The 19,439-nt window shown below is 39.4% G+C and overlaps 1 protein-coding gene and 1 long non-coding RNA gene across 31 annotated transcripts in view; one reads left to right on the plus strand and one right to left on the minus strand.

The window, feature by feature from the left end:
- LOC125358678 (sarcolemma associated protein) overlaps positions 1-19,439 on the plus strand; it is a 120,980-nt gene that overhangs the window by 19,740 nt on the left and 81,801 nt on the right. The window lies entirely within an intron of this gene.
- LOC125358681 lies at positions 13,373-14,228 on the minus strand. Its single transcript, XR_007212355.1, has 2 exons — positions 13,633-14,228; positions 13,373-13,406 (listed from the first exon to the last, which is right to left on the minus strand). It is a non-coding gene; the product is annotated as an uncharacterized LOC125358681 (long non-coding RNA).

The raw sequence follows: 19,439 nt of genomic DNA on the forward strand, positions 1-19,439 counted from the left end.
ACTATGTTAAACCAAGTGCCAGCAGCTCATGCCTATAATCCTAGCTACTCAGGAAGCCGAGATTTGAAGGATCAAGGCTTGAAGCCAACCTGAGTAGAAAATGTCCTCAGGACTCCATCTCCAATTAGCCAGCTAAGAGCCAGACAAAGGTATGGCTCAAGTGGATGAGCTCTTGCCTAGCAAACAAGCTTAATGAGAGTATAAGACCCTGGTTTTAAGCCCTGGTCCTGGGGGAAAAAACAAAAACACAACAACTATGCTAAGTATACGGTGGTAACAAAAGGCACAATACCAAAGACCTACTTTCTCCAATCTCACCCCATCTTTTGCACCTCTAATAGTCTTATTCAATTTATGAATCTCTCAATGAATTGATAGATTGATAAGGTTGAGCCCCAGGATTCCTTCACTTCCTAAAAGCCACTCTGAACATTAGAGTGAGGACCAAGCTTTCAACTCATAAGACTATGGTGGACATTCCATATATATTCACCCAATAACAGAGTGGCTTGAAGGCTGTTTAATAAGATCATATATATGGATGTATTTTATAATCTAGGTAGCTAGAAACTAAGTTTGACTAGAGGAGAGCTGTCAAAAATTTCACCCTACATCTGGGCACTGGTAGCTCGCTCCTGTAAACCTAGCTACTTGGGAGGCTGAGATGTGAGGATTGCAATTTGAAGCCAGACCAGCCTCCCCCCCCTCAAAAAAAAAAAAAAAAAGAAAAAGAAAAAAGAAAGCCAGAAGTGGAATTATGGCTCAAGTGGTAGAGCACAAGCCTTGAGCAAAAGAAGCTTAGGGACAGGAGGGCCCAGGCTGAGTTCAAGCCCCAGGACTGGAAAAAAGTTATCTTAAACATAGAAAAACATATGTGTCTGAAGCAGAGGTTAGAGAAAACATTTTTTTTTGTTTTAGAGAATATTCAAATATGAAATTTATTTTCTTTTTAAGTTATTTTTAAAAGAGGACTTCAAGTAACATGTCCATTTATGTGTACAAGCATCTTCATCAGAGTTACCTCTTCTGTCATTTTCCTCAACCCTTTTCTTCCTAATCTCATCAAGTTTCCTAGCTCCATTTTCACATTTTCACATTGTCTTAGGACTATATATACACACATATATACTATATATGTATGTATACATACACACACACACATACATACACACATTTGGTCACTCCTGGGGCTTGAACTTGTGCTGAGCACTGTCCCTGAGTTCTTTTTGCTCAAGGCTAGCACTCTACCACTTGGTAGAGTGAACCACAGCTTCACTTCCCATCCTTTCTTCCCATCTTATGTGGTACTGAGGAATCGAACCCAGGGCTTCATCCATGCTAAGCAAGCACTCTACCACTAAGCCTCAGTCCCAGCCTGAGATATATATATATATTTATGAGTTGGGACCCAGGATACATGTGTATCAATTGTCTTTTAAAGGGGTGGGGAACTGAAGGAAGGGTCATGTTATATTGACCTGGCTGACCATGTGCTCAAGATCTTCCTACCTGAGCTTCCCCAGGAGCTGGGATTATATGTGTATAACACTGTGACCAAACCAAACAAAACAAAACAAATCAAAAAGCGAGAAATGGAGCTGTAGCTCAAGTGGTAGAGCACTGGCCTTGAACAAAAGAAGTTCAGGGATAGCACCCAGACTCTGAGTTCAAGCCCCAGGACCAGCACACACACACAAAAATAAGAACATGCTATTTTATTTAGCTGTAGTTTAGAGTGTTAGTACTGTTTACTTACACAATGCCCATCTACAAAGCATGTATGTCAAAATCTAGAATCTGCACAGTCACTTCCTTAGTGTAAATTTGGCTCTGCCACTAAGATAACATGCCTGGAACAGTGTTAAGTTTCTCAGTGTTGAAAAACAGTTGGAGAATGAAAAAAAGTTAAGGTATGAATAATTTATTTTTTTTAAATCTCAGATAGGGCTACCGGTGGAAGCTCAGTGGTAGAGTGGTTGTTTATATATTCAAGGCCTGGGTTTGATCTCCAATACTGCAAAATGCCTCTAAACAAACAAAACCAACCAGGAATTTTGTCAAATGAACTTTAGTACTAGTAGAAAACTATAAAAATTGCTTAAACTTGTTGGCACAACATCTGAATCAGCTGAGATTAAATACTCAAAAATTAGTATGGTAAATCTCAAACTTTACAGCATTTACTAACTTTCAGATTGAAATGGATTCATTTAATGACATCTATTAATGATATGTTTTACCTCATATTTTAGATTCAAATTGTGTGTGTGTGTGTGTGTGTGTGTGTATTGATACTGGGGCTTGAACTGAGTGTCTTGAGCTTGAACTGAGACACATCTGGCACTCTTTCTTAACACTTGAGTCACACCTCCAAATTGCAGTTTGCCGGTTAGTTGGAAATGAGTCTTCCCAGGCTGGCTTCAAACTCAGTTCTCAGATCTTAGCCTCCTGAGCATGATGCACAGCTTTTTTGCCTAGTATTTGTGTGTGCACACACGTGTGTGCATGCACATGCATGCATGTGTACTGTGCATGTATGTGTGTGTGCATGTGCACATTGGTCCTGGGGCTTGAACTCAGGGCCTCGGTGCTGTCCCTGAGCATCTTTGTTCAAGGTTAGCACTTGACCACTTAAGCCACAGCTCCACTTTCAGCATTTTTGGTAGTTAGTTGGAGATAAGAGTTTCATGGCCATTCCAGACTGGGCTGGCTTTGAACCAAATCCTCAGAGTTCAGCTGCTTGAGTAGCTAGGATTACAGGCATGAACCAGAGTTTATAGACTTAGTCTGTATACAGTGGTATGCTTAACTTTTTCACTTACATCTATCTCCTTGTAGCCCTTATTTTACTTGAATTTTCCCATGGTGTGAAGAAAGAAAGGAGGAGAAGAAAGGGGGGGGGGGAGAGAGAGAGAGAAAGAGAGAGAGAAAAAAGAAGAAAAAAGGAAGAAAAAAAAGAAAGAGACAGATATGTGGTTGCAGTACTAGAGATTGAAGCTCAGTGCCTCAAAAGTTTTTACACTTGAGCCACACCCCAAGCTCTTTTTCTTCTTAATTTGATTTTAGATTGGGTCCCATGCTTTTGCCCGTGCTAAAAACTAAGTTTTTCAGTAAATAGTGAATCATTTGTCGCATTGCTTTTGAAAGTTTTGTCAGCGAGCAAATCACTCTGTGATTAAGTTTATAGTGGCAGTTATTATAAAGATGATTATACTTTTCCTTATGGGGGTAGGAGTGAAATTGCATTTTAATACATTTATTCTTGTATCTTCATAAGTACTAACACAGTGTAGTTGGAGTGGCAGCCTACTAAAGGGCTTTTTTCTCATAGTACAACCCAGCTGAGCAACTTTGCAAGAAGCCAAAGGAGTGTGCTACAGTCAAGGGACACACTTGGTTATTAATAACAAAATGGGAGGATTTTTTTGGCTAATTGTAATAATTTTGGTTCATAAAACATACTTAGCTAACTCTCATCACAGGCGAGTTAGTCTGCTTTGTAGCTTGACAGATGCAGCCATTGGAGTCAGTTTGTGACCTACTGACAAGGGAGAGCTCTTGCCACGGAATTTTTTTTTTGCTAGTCTCAGAGCCTGAGGACTGTCCCTGGCTTCTTTTTTTTATTTTTGCTCAAGGCTAGCACTCTACCACTTGAGTCACAGCACTACTTCCGGTTTTCTGTTTATGATGTGCTGAGGAATCGAGCCTAGGGCTTCATGCATGCTAGGCAAGCACTCTACCACTAAGCCACATTCCCAGCCCTTGCCAAATAAAAAATATTTAGTGTAAGCATATATTAGATGTGAGAGAATTCCTCTCTGCCTGTCAAATATCTTACTTTGTCTTCCTAGAGTTTTAACTCATACCCTATAAATTTGTATCTTCTACCTGCGACTGGTTGGGTCCTATTACTTAGAGTGTTTCTGTTTCTCACATTTGTGAGATTTTTCTTTAAACATTTTAAGCTGCCTTTTTGTATTTGCTAACTTTTATTTTGTGGTCAAAAATGGTCCATTTCTTCATATATATAATATAATATATATAACATATGTATATATACATATATATGTGACTGGTGCTGGGTATGGTACATATCAGGCAAAGACAGGAAGATTGTGGTTCATGTCCATCCCATGTAAAGTTAGGTTGAGACCTTATCTGAAAAATAAACTAAAAGCAAAAGGGTTGGCTAAGCACTGGTGGTTTACTTCTCTAATCCTAGCTATTTAGAAGGCTGAGTTCTAAGGATCTAGGTTCAAAGTTAGCTGGGGCAGGTAAGTCCATGTGACTCTAATCTACATTTAACCTCCAAAAAGCCATAAGTGGACCTGTGACCAAAATGGTAGAGTGCAGTTTTAAGCAAAAACACCTAAGGGACAGTATCTAAACTTAGGGTTTAAGCCCCAGTTCTTGTACCCTCCCCCCCCCCAAAAAAAGGAAAAAAAGCTTTTTGCTTTTTCTCAGTAGCAAATTGAACCCCTTAAATTTATCTGTTTCAAGGCTGTTTAAGATGTATGTGTGTGGCCTAGCAAGGAACACACTCCTATCAATCAGGATGCTGAGGCAGGAGAATCAGAAGTTTGAGTGAGACCAGCTTTTCTACATAGAAGAGGCTGAGGGGGGGAGGGGGGATGTGTGTTTATATATATATTTTTACCTTTTTTTTCTGTTTATTGGCTTTTTTTTTTTTTTTTGGCCAGTCCTGGGCCTTGGACTCAGGGCCTGAGTACTGTCCCTGGCTTCTTCCCGCTCAAGGCTAGCACTCTGCCACTTGAGCCACAGCACCGCTTCTGGCCGTTTTCTGTATATGTGGTGCTGAGGAATCGAACCCAGGGCTTCATGTATACTAAGCAAGCACTCTACCAATAGGCCATATTCCCAGCCCCGTGTAAAACATTTCTGTTACCTAAGGAACTTCTTTATGCTGGTTTGCAGGCTCACTACTACTGATAACCAGGCTCAGGTAGTACTGATCTGCTTTCTGTCTCTATAGCTTTGCATTTTCTGGAGATTTTATACAATGTGCATTCTTCTGAGTCTGGCTTTATTCACTTGGCTTTATGTTGTCATGATTCATCCATGTTGTAGAATGTATCAATAGTTCATTCACTTTTATTGCTTACATACCAAATTTTGTTTATTCAGTGGTTGATAAATATTAGGATTGTTTCCGTGTTTTGTAATTTTGCACAGTGCTGCTGGAAACATTTGTGTATAATTCTTTGTATATTTTATTTCTCTTGAGTGGAATACCTAGGAGTAGAACTGCTTGGAACTTACTTAACCACAGAAAGTGTCTGTTAAAGAATAGATGATAGTTCTATACTAGAGAAGAAATATATAATTGAATGATAAAAGCTGAAGTGAAATGCTTAGAGCAGATAAGCATGATATTCTAAAGCATGCAGTATAATAATGCAAATACTTTAGAAATTATTGATACTAAGTAACTAGTAAAGCTGAAAAGAAATTGATTTTTTTAAATCTAAAGTTCAATTCCAAGAATAACATCAAAAGTAGCAATGCCACATGATTTGCATTCATTATGACAGGACTGAATAAGGATAACATGTTAAATTTAACAGAAATCCCATATAAAAGGTGGTCATCAAGATCATTTTAGATGAACAAGTCAAGGAATTAAGTAGGCAGCTTACTTAAGGTATATATTAAGCTGAGCATGGCAGCACAAGCCTGTAACATCAGCACTCCAGAGGTTGAGGCAGAAGGAGGAAGATTGCCAGTTGAGGGCAGTCTGAGTTAAACAGTGGGCTGAAGGCCAGCCTGGCTACATAGTGGGACACTCATTGCTTCAACTCCTCCCACCAAAAAGATGAAGATTCAAGTATATGAGTGTAGTTCAGTGATAAAACCTCTGTCTGCCTTGCATGTGTGAGACCCTGGGTTCCACCCCTAGCATTCTGGAAAAATAAAAGGACACATACTCATGTGTACAAATTATTTGTGAAATTAGCAAAATTTGTTAAACTAACTTGATATGCTAGGTTTAATGATTCTGAGGTAACTATCATGGTAGTTTTCTTGAAGGTTTTAGGGGCAAATTAGTAAGGGAGGGAGGGAAGATAAGAATCCGGCTGTAGTTTTTCCCATGAGTTGAAGTCAAGTCTGGTCAGGCCTTCCTCTCCACTCCTTCTCTTTGACTCACCCAAACTCTGAAGGTACTAACCCAACACTTTTTAAAATTTCTGGCCCAGGGAACTATGTGTTTGTTCTGCTTTTGTCTGAATCCTGATTTTCTAGCTCTGACTCCTAAATCTAGTTAGTCTTTAATCTGATGACTCACACCTTGGGAGTTTCCCTGACCCTAGTCCAAGAAAATGCTGTTAACTTTCCCATTCCAATAAATAATTCTGTGATGGCCTTTCTACTCTTCATAAATTTTGCTTTTGGGACTCATCTGAAAATACTCTTCCTGTTGACTTTATAAAGTTCTTTGTGGAGTTCTTCTGTATAGGTGGGGCCAAACACTTGAGTCACTCTCAGTATAGTGCAATATAGTCATCCAAGAGTTCAGTTGGACAAATTTTCTGCCAAAAAGTGATTAAAAAAACACACCACTAAAAGCAAGAAAAGAAAGTTGAGCCACCTGTGTGGTATACACCAGTACAATGAGGCAAAGAAGATAAGACAGAAGCATCTTGATTTCAAGACAAGACTGAATACACTTTCAGGATGGGGATGTAGCTGAGAAGCAGAATGGTTGCCCACCATCTACCAGGGTTCTGGTTCTATCCTCAACACTGAAAAAAAGGATCATTGCCTATTTCCCCTTGTAGTTTTTTCTTATAACATCAAAAATGTTTCCCATTTCTGATCAACTTTTATTTGTGTTGATAATAAATTCTAATTACTAGCATTAGTGTTCTCTGCATTGCCCATCCATCCATATATAGGACAGTATGATTTTTACAATTTATGAGTTTATATGAAGTTGTAGGTGAGGAGGTAATATGTGAAAAAAGTAAATGGAGTAGAATTAGAGAGTCTAGGCTACTATAGGTTGTAACTTTGAATTCTTCTCATCTCTTACTGCTTATTTGGTTTACCATGGCTTCTCTTTTTATATATGAATAGAGTTGCTAACTAGCCCTTGGCTGTTTTCCTGGCTTCTTTGGTGTTTCCTGATTTTCCTCTTACATTTCTGACTATTCAGTCTGAAATGCCTTCAAGCATTTTTTCCACTGGTTTTCCTTTAAAATTGTTTCTAGAATTTCAGTCATTGTTTTCTCCATGTGATTTTTGGATTACTTACATAGTATACTTTTAAAGACCAAAGATACATTGAGCTTTAATGTCTGAGTTTTATGCTTGTCTGCCTACATTTAACTCCCTGGATGTCCTATAGAGAAGCTAAAGGTACCTATCCCAACCTGAAGTGATTCATTTACTAGTGTTCTTCCCTTTAGTATTTCCATAAACAGGTAATGGTATTACCAGTAGCCCAATCTAGAAACTTTTACTTTGAACATGGAGCCCATAGGATCTGTAAAGCCTTTTTGATACGTCTTAACACTGTCATTGTTCAGAGCCATATTATTATTATTATTATTATTATTTTTGCCAGTCCTGGGAGTTGGACCCAGGGCCTGAGCACTGTCCCTGGCGGCGGCTTCTTCTTCTTCTTCTTCTTCTTCTTCTTCTTCTTCTTCTTCTTCTTCTTCTTCTTCTTCTTCTTCTTCTTCTTCTTCTTCTTCTTCTTTCTTCTTCTTCTTTCTTCTTCTTTCTTCTTCTTTCTTCTTCTTCTCCTCTCCTCCTCTTCCTCCTCTACCTCTTGAGCCACAGCGCCACTTCTGCCTTTTTCTGTTTATGTGGTGCTGAGGAATCCAACCTAGGGCTTCATGCATGCTAAGCAAGCACTCTATTGCTAAGCCACATCCCTAGCCCCAGAGCTTTATTTAACAGCCTTATAACTTGTCTCCAAGCCTTCAATCTAATATACTTCAAACTGTTTTCATTCAGAATGAAGTATTTGTTTGAACTGAGTACTTTTTGCCTAAACCTGATAGTGGTAAATCTGTATCATCTCTATTGTAAAGATTATACTGCTTGGTGTGTCTTACAAGGCTTTGCAGCTGCTTAGCTTTCTGTACGAACCTGTCATTCTATCTTATATTTTGCCTGGAAGCCATACTGACTCTCTCCCCTCACTGGCCCACATATTATGCTGTTTCTTACCTGTCACTCATACTGTTTAATCCCCTCTCCACTCACTGTGACTCACTCTTACTCAGCTTTCATGGCTCAGCATAGGATCGCTGTGTTAGGAAGCCTTCTCTGATTTCCGAGGATTAGATCCAGTGTTCCTCCTCTTTACAGGATCATTCTTGTTAATATATAAAACAGTGTAATATTTACCTTATTCTTGGCTAGGAATATGGCCAAGTGGTAGAGTGCCTGTACATGAAGCCCTGGGTTCGATTCCTCAGCACCACATGTATAGAAAAAATCAGAAGTGGCACTGTGGCTCAAGTGGTAGAGTGCTCGCCTTGAGCAAAAAGAAGCCAAGGACAGTGCTCAGGCCCTGAGTTCAAGCCCAAGGACTGGCAAAAAAAAAAAAAAATCTCAAACTGGCATATGACAAGACTATCACATATTGTTATTTAATTTCTGAAAATATTTTTAAAACAATCTCCAGAGTCTACTTGCCTTCTAGTTACTTTCTTTTGCTCTCCCTCATAATATTTTGTTTATATATTTGTTCTCACATTCTGCACATTTTCTCTTGAATTATTCTCCTCTATTAAGTGTTCTGGGTTTTTTTTCCCATTACTTTTCTTACCAAGGTCATCAATGACCTTAGGTTGCTCTCTCCAGTGCTCAGTTTTTGTTTCTTACCTTACTTAACCGATCAGTTTCATTTGATATTTGACCTTTCCCACATCCTTTGAAAGTATCCTTCACAGAGCCTCCTGGACATACCTTTTTCTCTCTGTGCTCCTCACCTATCACTGGCCATTCTTTTTCTGTTTCTTTTGTTTGGTCTTTATCTCCCTAAGCTTTGAATTTGCCTCAGGGTTGTCCTTGGACCTTTTGTCTATCTTGCTTTCTTGGTGATTTTCTTCTGTCTCTTTGACATTAAAATATGTTTATATTCTAATGATAATCAAATTTACATCTCTAGACCAGATTTCTTCTCATAACTAGATTCATAAAGATGTCTTTAAAATGTGGTGTTGGAGGTATGGCTCAGGTGGTAAAGCACCAGCCAATGAGCAAAAGAAAATGTCAGATACCTAGTTTGAGGCCTAGTTTCTTTTCTTTTCTTTCTTTTCTTTTTTTCTTACCAGTCCTGGGCCTTGGACTCAGGGCCTGAGCACTGTCCCTGGCTTCTTTTTGCTCAAGGCGAGCACTCTACCACTTGAGCCACAGCGCCACCTCTGGCTGTTTTCTATATATGTGGTGCTGGGGAATCAAACCCCAGGGCTTCATGTATACAGGGCAAGCTCTCTTGCCACTAGGCAATATTCCCAGCCCAAGGCCTAGTTTCTGACACACACACAACAAAAAAGTTTCATTTGGCCAGGTGTTGGTGGTTCACTCATGTAATTCTAATTACTCGGGAAACAGAGATCAGAAGGACCATGGTTGTAGAACAGTTCAGGCAAAAAAAGTTTGTTAGACACCATCTCAACAGAGAAGGCTGAGTGTGATGGTGCATGCCTGTCATTCCAGCTACTGTGGGAATTGTAAGGATTGATGTGCAGGCTGCTTGGACAAAAGGGATACCCTATCTCAAAAATTAGCAAAGCAGGGGGCTGGGAATATGGCCTAGTGGCAAGAGTGCTTGCCTCCTACACATGAAGCTCTCGGTTCGATTCCCCAGCACCACATATATGGAAAACGGCCAGAAGGGGCGCTGTGGCTCAGGTGGTAGAGTGCTAGCTTTGAGCGGGAAGAAGCCAGGAACGGTGCTCAGACCGAGTCCAAGGCCCAGGACTGGCAAAAAAAAAAAAATAATAATAATAAGCAAAGCAAAAAAGATTGTAGCTCAAGTAGGAGACACGTGCTTAACAAGCATGAAGCTCTGAGTTTAAATTTTAGTACCACCAAAAAAAAATGAAAACTTTTTTTTCATATTATGGTAGTATACACATAATATAAAATTTACCATCTTAATCATTTTAAGAAATCAGTTAGTGGTGGTATTAAATATATTCATTAAGCGACCTCATGGTAAGTCAGCTAACTGTAAAAATCGTACAGTATTATGTGATGGGAAAAACAGGTTTAACTGTGGTTAATGTAGAAATCAGCAATGCTAATAATTGGGCAAAATGTCTTACCAACACAAATTAAACTCAGAAATGGGAAGAATCTTTGATGTTAGAAGGATCAAGGGTAATAAACAGAACAAGGATCCATCTTTTCCCTCCCTCCGTCCCTCCCTCCTTCCCTGCTTTCCTCCTTCCGTCCCTGCTTCCCTCCTTTCCCTCCCTCCCTTCCTTTCTTTCCTTCCTTTCTTGCCCCCATCTCTTTCTTTCTTCAAATGCTAAGCATTGAAAGTGTTTACTACTCAACTATATAACTAACCTGAAAGTGTATCCCAGCCTGGTCACAAACTTTGCCTCCTTGATTACCAGTGTGTACCACATAGCTCGCTCAATTTTTGTTTCTCCTTTTTGTGTTTATGGTTTTGATCTTATGTAAGTGTTTTTCTTTTTTGACTGGCACGTTTCACTTAGCATGATGTTCTCAAATGTTTGTCCATGTTATAGCATATGTCAGTATTTCTTTCCTTTTGAGGCTGAATAATATTCCATCCTATATACAACTGAGTTTTTGGAAAAGTTGAGAAAAATTTATGTCCAACTTCCTTTTTGACACTTTCATCTGGTATCTAACAATGCAAATTTATTATGTCCAAAGCTGAACGCTGCCCCCCCATGAAAAATTTTCTTCTTCAACCTCATATAGTGACATTTATATCCTTCTAATTTGTTTAAGCCAAAAACTTGCATTTTTCCTGACTCCTTTCATATTATACAATACATTCAATCAGAAAATCTTGTTTCGTACAAATGCTACTATTAAGTGCTATGTGGTATGAAAGGTTAGTGATAGGCCTTTTCAGTTTAAGGACAGGGATCCTGAAAACCATAGTGGTAGGATGCTAAAAATGTCCCATTCAAGCCAGGCACTGGTGACTCATGTCTGTAATTCTACCAACCGAGGAAGCTAAGATCTGAGGATCGTGGTTCGAAGTCAGCCTGGGAGGAAAAGCCTGTGAAACTCTTATCTGCAATTAACTGTCAAAAAGCTGGAAGCAGAGCAATGGCTTAAGTGGTTCAGCACTAGCCTTGAGTGCAATAGCTCAAAGATGTTGTCCAAACCCTGAGTTCAAGACCCACATGCACGTGTATATACACACACACACACACACACGTACACACGTCCCATTTAGAACTGGTCCTGTAATCTGGAAGAACAAAGTATAATCGAGCTGTGAAAACTCTTAAGGATATTTCAAAAGTCAATTTTATTCCTAAAGCCAGTGGTTTTACTTCTGAACTCTGTTCTTCATATGTGCAAGGTGATACCAAATTTACTAACCCTTCTGAATTTACTGAATTTATTTCCTTCTTATCTCCTTTCTCTTTAGCAAATTCTATTTTTAAACATTTCTGCTTTTCATTGTGTACTAATTCTTATCTCTTTGTTTCTCTTTCTTTTTCCTCTCTTTTCTTTTCTTTTTTTTTTTCTTTTTGGCTAGTCCTGGGGCTTGAATTCAGGGTCTGAGCACTGTTCCTGGCTTCTCTTTGCTCAAGGCTAGCCCTCTACCACTCGAGCCACGTCACCCCTTCTGGCTTTTTCTATATATGTGGTGCTGAGGAATGGAACCCAGGGCTTCATGTCCTTTCTCTTTTCATTTTTTTTACATTCTTTTCTACCAAATGACCATGATATGGAATTGAATTTTATATGGAACAAAAAAAAAATTTTTTTTTATCAGTTCTGGGTCTTGAACTCTGGGCCTGGGCACTATCCCTGAGCTTTCCAGCTCAAGGCCACAGTGCCACTTCCAGTTTTCTGGTAGTTAATTGGAGATAAGAGTCTCACAGACTTCTCTGCCTAGGCTGGCTTTGAACCTCAATCCTCAGATCTCAGTAGTATGAACCACCAGCTCCCAGCTTGGAGTAAAATTTTACATTCTTTTTTTGTTCGTTTGTCCTGGGGCTTGAACTCAGGGGCACGAGTGCTGTCCCTGGGCCTTTTCACTCGAGGCTAGTATTCTACCACTTTAAGCCACAGTGCCACTTCCAGCTTTCTGTTGGTTAATTGGAGAGAAAGAGTCTCATGGCCCTTCCTTCCTGAGTTGACTTTGAACTGCAGTCCTCACATTTCAGCCTCCTGAGTGGCTAGGATTACAAGTTATCTGAGTTTTTGCGTTCTCATGACTTACAGTTGATCCTTTATTCTTCAAAAAGGGATCACTATTTTGGTTACTTTTTTTAATGTGGCAGTTTGAACTTGGCCTCATACTTGGTGGTCAGATGCTCTACCACTTGAGCCATGCCTACACCCCTTTGTGCTCCTGTTATTTTTTGATTAGGGTCATGCTGATCTGGACTATGATCTTTTTATATATACGTCTCACATAGCTGGGATGACAGGTTTGAACCACTATACCTAGTATATTCTTGGTTAAGATGGAGTGTCAGGAAGTTTTTGCCTAGGCTGGTCTTGGAACCACTGTCTTCCTGAGTCCTCCTCTCAGATTCCTGAGTAGCTAGGATTATAGGTTAAACCACTGTGCTCAGACTGGTTACATTTTAATTCTAATAACTGTACCTCATCTTTCTTTCCTTTCTCCTCCTTTTCCTTCTCCATCTATAGCTGTACCTCATTCTTCTACCTCTTCTTCTCTTTCTCCTTCTTCCTCCTCCATCTTCTTCCTCCTCCTCTTAGGGCTGGAACTCAGATCCTGGACACTGTCCGTGAGCTTTTTTGCTCAAAGCTAGTACTCTACTACTAGAGCCACAGCACCACTTCTGGCGTTTTTGGAGGTTTCTTGGAGATAAGAGTCGCATGGACTTCACTGCCCAGCCTAGCTTTGAACCTTGATCCTCAGATCTCAGCCTCCTGAGTAGCTAGGATTTGTGAGCCACCAGCACTCAGCTGTTTCTTTTAATTGTGATTTATTCCCTCTCTGCCTTCTTTCATCTTCCCTCCCTCCCTGCCTCCCTCCCCTGCCTTCCATCCTCCTTTCCCTTCCTCCCCTCTCTACCTCTCCCTCCCATCCTCTCTCTTCCTCTCCTTTTACCTTCCCTTCCCCTTCTCTCCCCCCTCCTGTTTCTTCATGGTAGCAGGGGTCAACCATGGCTTCTTGCACACTACTTTTTTGGGGGTGGGGGAGACAAGTGTCTTTTTAAGAAGGTTGGACTGGGCTGGAAATATGGCCTAGTGGTAGAGTGCTTGCCTCACATACATGAAGCCCTGGGTTTGATTCCTCAGCACCACATAAATAGAAAAAGCCAAAAGTGGCACTGTGGCTCAAGTGGCAGAGTGCTAGCCTTGAGCAAAAAGAAGCCAGTGACAGTGCTCAGGCCCTGAGTCCAAGGCCCAGGACTGGGGGGGGCGGGGGGAGAAGAAGAAGAAGAAGGTTGGACTGACCTTGGACTCAGACCCACTGTGCAGCTAGATTGGCCTCAGCATCCCGATCCTCCTTACTGCTTTTCTCAAGTACTAGGGTTACAGGCATTCACTATCATTCCTAGATAGTTTTGGTATATTTCACCAAATTATTATAATACAGGTTTTATTTGCTTGTTTCTTTGTTTTGTTACTTTTTGAGACAGGGTCTTACTGTGTAATCTAGGTTACCTCAAACTCTCAACCCTCCTACCTCATTCTCTTGAGTTCTGGGATTACAGGTGTGAGCCACCATGACCGGCTTACAGTACAATTTGGATGGGCATTAGAGTTGTTTCCAGTTTTCAACTTCTACTAACCTTGCTCCAATGAAGACATTTATGAGTTTGCCAAGATGCATATTTTATTTTTACCATATGTTAAATGTCTGAATGTGGAATTATTGAGTGAAAAAGTAAGCATTTAACATTATAATAGATATTGCTGAGTCATTTCCAAAAAAGTTGTGTCTGTTTATACATTCATGCTCAGTGTATGAGAATACAGGTTCTCCATGTTCTTGCCAGAATCAAATATCTCTAGTCGTGTGTGTGTGTGTGTGTGTGTGTGTGTGTGTGTATGTGTGTGTGACTCTTATCTCCAATTAACCACCAGAAAACTGGAAGTGACACTGTGGCTCTAGTGGTAGAGAGCTAGCCTTGAGCTGAAGAGCTCAGAGACAGCACCCAGCCAGGCCCAGAGCTGAAGCCCCCACGACCAACACACACAAAAAAGATTATCATGGATTTTCTTGCCTGGGTTAGCTTCAAACCCTGATCCTCAGATCTTAGCCTCCTGAGCAGCTAAGATTACAGGTGTGAGCCACCAGCATCAGGATATGCATCTCTAGTCTTAATCTCTACCAAACAGACTATCTTGAGAGAGTTTTAGTGTCTTGCCTTGTTCTCCGTGTGTGTGTGTGTGTGTGTGTGTATACATATATATATGTATCTTTTTAAGAATCTTAACCAATAAAGTCTTGAGTCAGTTCCCTGGCTGAAGAAAGTTAAAGTGATTGCATATTTATGCAGTCTATGAGTTCAATAATAATAATAATAATAATTACTGATTATTGATCAGTTCCTATGTACAAATACTGTGATAAATCTTTTACGCCATTTTATATCATTTAGTGTCATCTGGCTACTTAATTATCTTTAATTTAATTATAATTAAAAGGAGGCTAAGAGAGGTTAAATAATTTGTTCATGTTTATACAGTACATGCTGAGGACATAGAGCTGGAAATCATATCTTTAATATTTGCTGTGCTTCGTATATTTTATTGTTATTTGGATGTGATAGTTAGGCCTAGTCATTGTTAAGTCATGGCTTCTATTCTAGAGTTATTTCATTTATTGCTTCTACATTAAAGTAATCATTTGTGACTTGTGCCTTTTGGAACTTTCTGACTGGGAATGTTTGTTAAGGTTGGGGAAAGATGGGATTGTCTTCCAAATGTGATTTTGGAAATAAAGGTTTGGGAGTCAGCTACTTAACTTGAATAAAGACAAACTTTTTATTTAGTTGAAGAAAAGTGTTTATGTAGTGAGAAATATGATCTAAAAGGGGTCTTGTTAGGATGTTTAAATGACTTCAGAATGAAAAGGAGGCTTTTAAAAGGTAAAGAGTGTGGCTGAGTGGAAGCAGGGCTTCTCCTGTGTCAGAACACCCATTAGCAAACATCCAGAGCCCCGTGGCTTGTTTGGGGAGCTACAGTTGGAGCCTTAGAGTTGGAGTCATAGAGCTTGAATTGAAATCTTTAGCTTTTACTGTATTCTGTACAGCTTATTGTTATTTTGATGTGATACTTTGGCTTATCGTCTGTTAAATTAAAAAAGTACTTCCATTCCACCCTTGCTTAACCAATGGAAGCTAGGTGTTTTTTTTTTTTATATGTATCACAGCCCTGCTATGCCCTACCCAGATGTGAATCATCCATTTGTTCAACATGTCTACTCTGTCCACACAACTGGTGATCACTTAATAGTCACCAAGGTCTTCCAGTCTACTGATGTGGTGTTGGCAGAGCTTGTGTTCAAGTAACTCTTATTTTACTTAATAATCACCCAAGTCAGTAATGATGTTGGCATTCAGGTATGCCAAAGAGAAGCCATAAAGTGCTTTATGTTAGTGAACAGTTCAAAGTTCTCTACTTAAGGGAAAAAAAGTAAATCACATGCTGAGGTTGCTAAGATTTATGGTAGGACTGAATCTTCTGATAATTGTCAAGAAGGGAAAAGAAATACATGCTGGTTTTGCTGTCATTCCTTAGATTGCAAAAGTTAGGGCTACTGTGTGTGGTATGGGCTTAGTTAAGGTGGAAAAATCCTTGAAGTTATGGTGGAATACATGAACTGAAAATGTGTCTGTATTCAATATGATGTCAGTGTTCAGTGTTAGCTAAGGTTCCAGGTACCCATTGGTAGGGGTCTTAAAATATACTTTCCATGAATAAGGAGGACTACTGTATTATTATTGCCATTATGTATTTTCTGCGGGTGGTTTATGATAGGCACATATTCATTCTATTATTAATGGCTACTGCAGGAATTTGTGACATGAGATGCTCAGGAAATAGTGGGTAAATAATTGAATGAGTCATTACACTTGTAAAATACTTATTTAAAATATTTATTTGATGCTTATTCAGCATACATTTTACTAAGGGGTTAGAATATCAAAACTCAGCTCAATCTTCAAGGAATTTGCAACAATCATGAGGCATTTTGTAGGTCTTGTTTGTTGTTTTTACTTTTTTGTAATCCTTGGGCATATTATCTGTGTGTATGTGTGTGTGTGTGCGTGTGTGTGCATGTGTGTGTACTGTTCCTAAGTTTTTGTTTTGTTGAAGATTAGCATTCTTACCACCTGAGCCACAGATGTGTTTCTGGCTTTTTTGGTGGTTAATTGGAGATTCAAGGCTCATGATTTATTTTTCTGGTACTGGGGCTTAAACTCCAGACCAGGGCATGCTCTCTAGCTTTTCTGCTCAAGCTTCACACTCTACCATATGAGCTACAGTTCTATATTCAGCTTTTTTTCTGGGTAATTGGAGATAAGTGTCTCATGGACTTTTCTACTTAGGCTGGCTTCAAATCATGATCCTTAGCTCTCAGCCTCCTGAGTAGCCACAATTACAGATATGACCTCTAGCTAGCATCTGGCAAAAGAAATCTTAAGTTTGCCTTTCCTGATGATTTGGCATTAGAACTCCTGATTGCTGTTTGACTGTTTTCACTGTTACAACTATACATATATAGCTACATATTGACTTGTCAGGTCTCAATTTAACAAATTATAAAATGAGTGAAATAGTTCCTGTTTATTAGGGTAGTTGAGAAAAACAGAAAAAAATGACTATAAACTTGTAGACAAGGGCTGGGAATATAGCCTAGTGGCAAGAGTGCCTACACATGAAGCTCTCGGTTCGATTCCCCAGCACCACATATATGAAAAACGGCCAGAAGGGGCGCTGTGGCTCAGGTGGCAGAGTGCTGGCCTTGAGCCGGAAGAGGCCAGGGACGGTGCTCAGGCCCTGAGTCCAAGGCCCAGGACTGGCCCCCCCCCCCCCAAAAAAAAAATTGTAGACAAGCTGGGCCTCCAGCCTTGTAATTCTAGCTATTCAAAAGGCTGAGAGCCTCAAGATCAAGGTTCCAGGCCAGCCTGGACAGAAAAGTTTGCTAGATTCCATCTCCAAAACAACCAGCAAAAGCAAAACTGGAAGTGTGGCTTATGTGGTAGAGCACTAACCTAAGAAGCTCAAAACCCTGAGTTCAGACTTCAATACCACACACATAAACACACACACGCACACACACACACACACACAAACGCACACATACCATCAACCAAAACTATATAGCAGAATGATTAAGATTCAAAAAAGTGCAAATGGGTGCCTCTCTCCTTCTTACTAGCTTGGGAGGAATTTTGCAAATTACTTAACTCTTAACCTCAATCCTAATTTCTTTATCTGTAGTTGGGACTATTGTAATAACTGCCTTATGACATTGTTGCAAAGATTAAAATCATTCAGGCAAAGAAGTTTATCGAAACACATGATAAGCATTCACAAACTGATTACTGCAAATTTTGTGGCATTCTTTTGTCATTATTGAGCAATGAACTCTTCTTTGCTCCCAAGGTTAAAACCTCTGTGTAGCTGAATTCTTGATATGTGTTGCCTTTCATTGTAGTGAAGGAAATCAATCCTTTTAAAAGGATTTTCCCGGGCTGGGAATATGGCCTAGTGGCAAGAGTGCCTGCCTCATATACATGAGGCCCTGGGTTCGATTCCTCAGCACCACATATACAGAAAATGGCCAGAAGTGGCGCTGTGGCTCAAGTGGCAGAGTGCTAGCCTTGAGCAAAAAGAAGCCAGGGACAGTGCTCAGGCCCTGAGTTCACAGCCCAGGACTGGCCAAAAAAAAAAAAAAAGGATTTTCCCAACTTAAAATTTTGGCCTCAAAACGTTCCCCAACATTGTCCAAAAAGAAATGTACTCTTTACCTGTCTTATGAAACTGTAACCCATTTGTACATCACCTTTATAATAATAATATAAAAAAAGTTTGCCCAAGGAAAATGTTTAAGATATGTTTAAGGATAAACAGGTAGAATTTGAATGTGACAATTTCTGTTACTAAATTTCAGCCCAAATTTTTGAAAGACTAAATGATTTTTAATGGAGGGGAATAATTACTCATCCTCAGAAACAGTGGATATGTCGATGGTGAGGGCTATTGTTTGTGTGAAATCTGAGTCATGTGGCAGCAGTTGGAAGGAAGCCTCTACTACATTAATCCTGTGAGCAGTTTATTCCTTTAGTCCAGATAGTCCTTTTCTATCTCAGTCAAAATGATTTTCTCATAACTTGCACTATTGTTCTTTCTTTTTAGAATAGAATATTAAAAATAGAATTATTATAATTAAAAGCAATCTCCTCCATGAATATGTATTGCCAAAGCTGTGAGGAGATAATCTCTGAGGAATTAACCTATCCCTAAAAATAGAAACATAGAAGTAAAGACGGAAGTGTTTGAAACAGTGAAAGTACATGTCATCTTGAATGGCTGTGCTTAAATAATGGAAAAGGCCATCACAATTATTTTCATTGCCTTATAAAGCATTTAAAAACACTAGGAATGTTCTTTTGCAAAGTAGATGTACCATTTGCATTTTTTAACATTTCCACTGAATTAGTTTGCCAAATAAATAGTGTTATGTGTGGGCAGTTTTTTCTTAGTAAGCCTTATCTTATGTTTTGCCAATTTTTCCCATCTTTAATGGAGACTTTATTTTCAGTTTCTCCATCTTTCCTGCCTCGTGGTGACTATTTAAATTGATAGTAGTTATCTGAGACTGACTGAATGAATCCATTGTGTGCAGTATTGAACACTATGTAAGGCTTTTCTCTTTTTCATTTTGATAAATATTATTTTATATGATCTGAAGCATATAGACATTGCATCTTGGTGTGCCTCTCCTAAGAAAATCCTCCTTTGGTCTCACTGTGTGAATGCCTAGAGTCCTGTATAATTTAACATGTTGCAGGTGTATGTATGTTTATTCCTCACAAATGTGATTAGATGGTTTTATTACTTATGGCAAGTAAGAGTTTTAGCCTATGGGTGAGGCTTTTAACTGGCAGAGACAGTGATGATGGTGCCATAATTGTGTTGTTTTCGCTGATCTCAGGATGATTTGAACTAACATTCTGTGAGGAAAATAATGGTCCATAAAGTGTAGTCAGACTATTGTGTACTTAAAATACCACACTAGAAGCTAT

Source organism: Perognathus longimembris, chromosome 10 (genome assembly GCF_023159225.1).
Source record: "Perognathus longimembris pacificus isolate PPM17 chromosome 10, ASM2315922v1, whole genome shotgun sequence".
NCBI lineage: Eukaryota > Metazoa > Chordata > Mammalia > Rodentia > Heteromyidae > Perognathus > Perognathus longimembris.